This window comes from Mus caroli, chromosome 8 (genome assembly GCF_900094665.2).
Source record: "Mus caroli chromosome 8, CAROLI_EIJ_v1.1, whole genome shotgun sequence".
Taxonomy (NCBI): domain Eukaryota; kingdom Metazoa; phylum Chordata; class Mammalia; order Rodentia; family Muridae; genus Mus; species Mus caroli.
Genome location: NC_034577.1, coordinates 62,197,176 through 62,204,634, shown reverse-complemented (window position 1 = coordinate 62,204,634; position 7,459 = coordinate 62,197,176). Strand labels below are relative to the sequence as shown.

Sequence of the window (7,459 nt, the reverse complement as noted above, 5' to 3'; positions counted from 1 at the left end):
TGTAATGGAATACACCTACCAAGAGGACTATGTGTGCTAGGTCATTCTGAACTACATAGTAGGCTCTAAGTCAATCTGGGCTACACAGTAAAAACCCTTCTCAAGAAAAACAAGAAAAGTTATGTGTAAAGTACCAAGGGATCACTTAAATAGGCTGATTCTTGTGCTGCAAAATATCCCAGTTAGTGACAGGAATTAAACTAGCTTTTGTTTCCTACTGTGGGCCAGTGCAAGGCACTTTGGTTCACATCTCCAGTGTAAGCCTTTGGGCAGATTTCTGGTTTTCCTATGTAACCCAGGATGGCCTAGAACTTGAGATGCTCCTGCCTCAGCCTCCCCTGTGGGTTCTGATGTCTTCCGCCATGAGGGTGATTACTGGCCTTCTTAGGAAGTGGCAGGTATGGGTTTGTTTCCAGTTCTGCCAGCCCTTGGGTTCAACATGAAGAGAATGTGGTAGCTCCTGAGCAGAGGGGCCAAGTGTGCAGGGAACATCTTCATGTTTATCATGGCTCTCTTCTTTAGTCAGTGACGCTGCGTTCATTGGCCTCATCATTTGGGGCCAGTTTAAGATCAGTCAAGAAGTCATGGTCCCTCCCAATCCCTGTTACTATCTACACTTACTTTTCTTCCAAAACTTCAGCTTTCTTGTAAGCATAAGTCCATCCTTCTCATACAAGCTTCAAGGTTCACATGGAATTCTTCAGTTCTTTCTAGTCTCATCCATTATTTTATTTGATGGCTTTCTCCTTAATATTAGTATAGCAGTTTCTTTGTATTGCTTCAATTCTGCCTGGTGTAATAAATAGGCCTGTTTCCCTGTATTGCATTCTTCTTGGCTCCTAAGATCCCTCTAGTAACAACTTCCCTTTGGTGACCTGTGTGCCTGGCCATGCGTGTTGTCTTCAGTAACAGCAACCACAGCTTACCATTTGCACCCTCAGAGCTGAAGGTCTTTCTCATCTGTGCCTTTTCATGACTTTGACTCACTAGGTTATTTGGTTACCTATTTAGACAAAGCTGGGTCCTTTGGGGCAGGGTTATAAACCAGGCAAGGACTTTGGAATGAATTAAGGGTCAAGCATGGTAGTGCACTCCTGCCATTTTGGCATAGGAAAGATGGCATCAGAAAGAGGAATTTGATACAAGTCTGGGCAACAAGAGACTCTGCTGAAGAAAATAAGAGGGGGCTTCAGATGAAGTTCCACTAATAAGCTACAAGATTAGCACAAGCATTGCAGAAACTGGGTGTGATGGCACATACTTGGGATGGCAATGCCTGAGGATCAGGAGTTCAAGGCCTTACTTGTAACTGGAGGACATTTAAGGCCACCTGAGCTACATGAGATCCTGCCTGAAAAGGGACAGAACTGGAAGGATGGTTCAGAGGTTAAGAGCACTTGGCTGCTTTTCTAGCCCAGGTTCGATTCCTAGACCCTTACATAGCAGTTCATGTCCGTGACTCCAGTTCCAGGGAATCTGATGCCTTCTTCTGGCATACAGTGGGGACACCGTACTTGGTATAGGCAAGCAAAGCAACCATTCACATAATATAAATACTTTAAAAATGGGGGAAGATAGTTGAAGCTCTTTTGCTTTAACTTTTGCCAAATGATGTGTTAAATTTGGGATGACAGATTAGATTTTATCTGGAAGTGGTTGGGAAGCAGAAAGGGTTTTGGAAAGTTCCTGTCTAGCAGAGAAATTATGGAGATAGAGAAACCAAGAGTTAATCAGGGAATAGTAGAATTCAAGGTCATCCTCAGCTACATAGTAGTAAGTCTGAGGCTAGTCTGGGTGGGATACAGGAGACACCAAAGCGCATCCTGCAGGCTTGGTGGGACATGCCTTCAATTCCAGTACTTGAAAGGCAAAGGAAGGGGAAATCTTTTAAGTTTGAGAGTAACCTGCTCTACATAGATGTCTAGGACCCTGTCTCAAAAACAAAACAGTGGGCTCAAAACGTAAAGGTTCTTGCCACAAAGCCTGAGACCCTGAGTTTGATCTCTGGGACCCACATAGAAAAGGAGGCCTAGGGCTGGAGAGATGGCTCAGTGGTTAAGAGCACTAACTGCTCTTCTGAAGGTCCTGAGTTTAAATCCCAGCAACCACATGGTGGCTTACAATCATCGGTAATGAGATCTGATGCCCTTTTCTGGTGTGTCTGAAGACAGCTACAGTGAGTGTACTTAGATTATAATAATAAATAAATCTCAAATCCGCCTGCCTCTGTGCTCCACCACGCCCCCACCACGCCCGAAATAAATCTTAAAAAAAGAAAAAAAAAAGAAAAAAAAAAAAAAGAAAGAAAAAGAAAAGGAAAAGGAGGCCTAACGCCTTCAACTATCCTCTGACTTAAACATGCTTGTCATGGCATGCACATCAAACCCAATAAATACAATAAATGCTAAATAATAAAGGACCCCTCCCTCCCCCAAACCAAACAAAATAAAACCGAAAGAGCTCAGAAGGCAGAGAGAGGCAGGCAAATAGCTATGAGAGTTCTAAGTTTCAGGCCATCCAGAGATACATAATGAGAAGGAGGAGTTGTTGTTGTTGGAGGTAAATGGCTACAACTTGAGTAAAGGGTGAGGGAAAATCTAGGGCCGCTCGAGTCCCAGATCTCTCCTCTAGGTGTGGCAGCAAGTGATCTAGATCTACAGGGTTGAGGTGGGGCCTCCATTCAGAGAGTTGCACGCATCCCAGTAGCATTCAGGAGATTTAGGGATGCAGAATCCCGCCACAATTCTCAGAAAAGTAGGTGAAGATCGAGATCGCCGAAGGCGTCCTCAGAACCGGACCAGCGATGCGAACCTCAAGGTTCTCCTCCGAACGGGCCGGGGACGCGTCCCCGGACGCTCTTCAGAAGGTGGCGGTGGTCAGGGCCACGGACAGGACCAGGGCTCCACTAGAAGAACCTAGGAGCCCCAGCGCCCATGGGAACCAAGCCAGGTCACCAGTCACTTGAGGTCTACTCAGAGGCGCCTGTCCAGGCCCGACAGCCTCCGGTGCACTGTGGGTGGGGCGCCCCTGCTGAGCACAGCGGGGAACCCTCAGCTCAGCCAGTTGTTGGCCGCCCGGTGGCCCAGTCGAACCGCCCTCCAAGGTCCCAGCAAGCGGGCCACGAATTGACGTGTCCTCCAAGACCGCACCCCTCACGGCATTCCCGCCCCAAACCTAAATCCCTCCTCGATGGCGAGTTGACTGGCTCTGGAACCCGCTCCATTCTCCCATTGGATGCTCGTCTGTCAGTCATCCTGTTCCGCCCCCTAGGCCCGTCCCAGCCACCGGCGCGATCCGGAGGGCCAGCCGGCCAACGCGCTCATTGGCTGCTGATAACTGTCTGTCCTGAGGCTGGCCACACCCCTTGTGGGGTGCCGATCTTGAGTGCCCCGGCCAGACTTCATTGGCCTGCGGCGCCGCCACTCGGAGAGACGTGCATCAACCCGGAAGTGTGAGAGGCAAAATCTGCCTAGCAACCGGGGAAGCCGGGCTGTGAAGCGGGCAATTTCAGTGTGAGAAGGAGCGGTGAGACCGAGCGGCGGCTCCGAGCGCGCCGCGGCAGCTCCTTCCGCCCGGGGTCAGCGCCCGGCGCGCGCACGCGCACCCTCGCTGCCTGAGCGCGCCCCGCGCCGCCCGCGCAGTCGGTCCGTCGGTCGTCGGTCGTCCGTCGTCCTGTCGCCACCGCCGCCTCAGGCGCCACCCGAGGGAGCCGTCGCCGTGGGACGCGACCAGACCGGACCCGAGCGCTCTGCCTGAGGTTGGCCTGGGGCCCAGCTGCCGATCGCGCGGAGCCGAGCAACTTCGGTGAGTGCGGGGCAGGCGCCGCTGCCGGGGTCCCCAGCTTCCGGTGCCCCGGGCTCCCCCGGCTTCCGCTTGGCCGGGCTGGTGCGTTTCCCTACTGGACTCTTTAGGGAACCTGCGTCTGAAGGCCCCCTGCCTCTGAGAGCACCCCTTCTGTGCCGAGGAGCCCCTCGGGTCTGAGAGTGCCCTTTTCTGGGGTACTCCTTGTTTGAGAGCACCCTCTTTTTAGAGGAATTAGTGTCTGAAGGTGCCCTTTCTTTATAGCACCTCACCTCTCAGAGGGTGCTCCTTCTCTAGCGAACTCCTGCCTTTCCTCGAGTACCTTAGAAAGGGGGATCTTGTGTTTCTGAGAGTGGCCCCTTTCCGAGGGGGGCGCTGCTTTTTCTGACTCAACTTTGCTGAGCAATCTAACCTGAGGGACCCTTGTTTATCTGCATCCTCCCTCTGCTCCCGCCTGTGAGCTCCTATTTGTGAGGGCGAACCTCTTTTTGAGAGAGCTTTCAACTCTCTCAGGGGAGTCTCTCTGGTACATCTTCCTTATTGAGAGGAACCCTATTTCAGACCTTCTGAGTTCCCGAGGGGATCCCCTATTTCTGAGACCCTTACCCCGAGATGTACCCTGCCTCTTTGAGGGTCCGTAGTCATTCTCTGGAGCTACCCCTCCTTTCCAGGGTCTTCGGCTGCACCCCCTTGCTTCTATAATAGGTAGCTTTTTGTCTGATGAGCAGCCCCCCCTTCCTTTCTGGGATTCCTTGCCTCCCTCAGGAAGGTTCCACTTCCCTTAGGAGACACTATCTTTCTGAGGACCTCTTTTATGGAGGATGTTTCTGAGATCACCCTGCCTCTCGGGGAACCTCCTCCCACAATTTTCTGGGGAGGTTGTTTCTCCTGTTTTTCCTTTTTTTTTTTTTTTTTTTTTTTTTTTTTTTTTTTTTTTTTGACAGATCCTCTCTCTGAAATTCTCTTCTTGGTTTTCTGTCCTTATTTTGAGTGACTTCTTTCTTTTTCCAAGTTTTCCCAAATCTGAAGTGCTCCTTGGAGGGTTTCCCCACTTTTCTAAACTGTCCCTAACTTACAAACCTTACAGTGTCTCTCTCTCTCTCTCTCTCTCTTTTTTTTGGAGGGGGGAAGTGGGAGGGTGTCTTACTGTGTAACTCTCACTGCCTTGTGAGCTAGAATTAAAGGCCTGTGTCATGCCTGGTCTCTCCACATTTTAATTTTAATTGTTTTGAAACTCAGTTTTTGTTACATTATATACCTTAGGCTGTCCTTGGATTAAGATTTTCTAGCAAGATTTTCCTTGAATTTTTTTCTGAGACAGGGTTTCTCTGTGAAGACTGGCTGTCCTCTGTACGTGCTGGCCTGGAACTCAGAGATCTGCCTGTCTCTGCCTTTCCAGTGCTGGCATCAAAGGCATGCATCCTTCTTTCTTTTAAAAGGCAGGATCTCAAGGGGGCAGGTCTGGAACTCACTCTGTACCCAGGGTAGCTACAAATTCATGGTCATCTTCCTGCCTCAGACTGAAGACTGACAGCGGCATTATAGGAGTGAGCCACTATGCCTCTCCTTTATCCCCACTTTAGCTAGGTAACCCTTTTCCTTAGAAGAGGCACTGTGGATCCCTCATTTTCCTGAGGGATCCTGCAGCATAGGTGCTCCCTACCTATTTGCCTGGGACTTTTCTCTTCTTGAGAGTTCTCTCCTTCATTTCTGTGTGAGAGACTTATCATTTAGCCTCGGAGCCACTAATTTCAAGATTCCTCTATTTCTGTATGGTATCCAAATCTCTGCTGTGAAGGGAAAGGCTTAGACATGTTTTCTTTTCTTTAGTTTTCTTTCATGACAGTTTTGGGGTTTCTCAGTCATCATTGTGTTTTAATTTTTAGACATGGTCTTTCACTCTGTAGCCCAGGCTGCTCTCAAAGTGCCCATGTATGTAGCTAGGCTGTCCTTGAATCATCTTGTTTAACCTTCCAGAGTGTTGGATTTTTTTTTTTTCATGACTTTTATCTTAGTTTTTAGAGGACTTTTGGGGCTAGAGAGAAAGTTAGGAGACTTATATGCAAAAACAAAAACAAAGCATTCCCTCCTAATATCCTGGGATTTGAGAGTGTTACTGTATTTTCTTTCCTTTTTTTTTTTTTTTTTTTCCTTTTTAATTTTTTGGAGACAAGATCTCTATTATGTAGCCCTAGACAGAGGTCTTCCTGATTTGTCTGCCTCTGACTCTTCAAGCACTGAGATTAAAGTCATGGGCTACCTACCATACCCAACTTCCTTTCTTTTTTGATACAGGGTCTTGTCATGTAGCTGACTCTGACCTCAAACTTTTGATAGTTTCCCTGCCTGAGCCTCTTGAGTGCTGGCATTGTAGATGGGCAATGTCCCCTACTGTATCACATTTTCCTGACATTTGAGGCCAGTGTTAGAAGACTGTGGGTACTGAGAGACAAGGCAGAAACATTGTCTCCCTATTATCACAAGGTCAAGCCTATGGGGCGAATCCACTTCCTGTCCCGTCCATCTTCCTTTCCTGAAGAAAGGAGAAGAAAACACTCCTTTGCTCTATCAGGGTTTCCTGCACCACCCTGAGCCTCTGATTTACCCCTTGATCAAAAGAGGAGCCCCAGGTTGTAACCTTGGTTTGAAAGGACAAAAGCAGGAAATGGGTCATCCTAGGTCTGGAAAAGGTGCTCTGAGGGCAAGAGACAGAGAACTACATGTCTGTAAGTTTTAGGTGACTTTGACCTGGCCCAAAGGAAGGGTTTCCATGGTGTTTACAAATCTCTTATGTATTTTTTTAGTGGCCCACCCTGGATTCCAAGTCACTGCAGTAGCTAATTTTATCTGCTTTGCCAAGGCAGAGCTCTCAGAAGCCTAAGGAAATGAATGCTGGCATTGAGAGATGGTCCACAGGACAGAAATGAACTCAGTTTGAAATCTGAGTAAGTCCTAACCGCTTCGAGTCCACAGGCTGGTTTCAGGCTGGGAACCAAGCGAGCTGAACACCAAAGTGGTTGAGCCGTTTGGTTTAGCATTTCAACAAGTTGTGTCCCTCTGTTCAGCTCCACCTTTACTTTTCCTTCTAGTTTGACTTAACACAGTCTTTCCCTGGTCCTTTTCCATCCGGGTCTTGCTTAATTTGAGTCTTTTGTGAAGACTCCTGCTGAGGCTATAATTTGAGTTCTAAATCTGTCAGTGGACCATGTGGACACAAGTTTCAACTCGAGCTATTTTCTCCTGTTAGAAAGCAGTTGGAGAGTTTCCTGGTTCCTCAGCTCTTGGGGTAGTCAAGTCCAGGCAGGAGGCTGCTGCAGACCTGTTGCTTTTCCATTGCTTGTTGGTCATCTGTAGATACAGCTCTTTGTGAAGAGGACAGATGGTGAGGAGCTTGGGGCTTAGGCTGTCCTGGGACGAGATATACATGTATATACTTATTACTTGAAAGAAAACCAACCCAGCTTATATAGTGTTAAAAAAAGATGTAAATGCTTAAAGTGAGAGCTTTTTCTTGTTTTCTTTTCTTTTTTTCTTTGTTTTTGTTTTTGTTTTTCAAGACAGGGTTTTCTCTGTATAGCCCTGGCTGTCCTGGAACTCACTCTGTAGACCAGGCTGGCCTCGAACTCAGAAATCCGCCTGCCTCTGCCTCCCAAGTGCT

General features: G+C 48.2%; 1 protein-coding gene across 8 annotated transcripts in view; it reads left to right on the top strand.

Moving 5' to 3' along the window:
• The first annotated feature begins 3,356 nt into the window (after positions 1-3,356).
• The window catches only part of Gatad2a (GATA zinc finger domain containing 2A), an 87,008-nt gene continuing 82,905 nt past the window's right edge, over positions 3,357-7,459 (top strand). For 6 of the 8 annotated variants that reach the window (XM_029480455.1, XM_029480453.1, XM_021169803.2 and 3 more), the window contains exon 1: positions 3,418-3,804. The gene's annotated coding sequence lies outside the window, so the exon portion shown is untranslated. Of the gene's footprint in view, positions 3,805-7,459 lie in introns of all 8 variants that reach the window. The other 2 variants (XM_021169800.1, XM_029480454.1) reach the window with 2 other exon arrangements.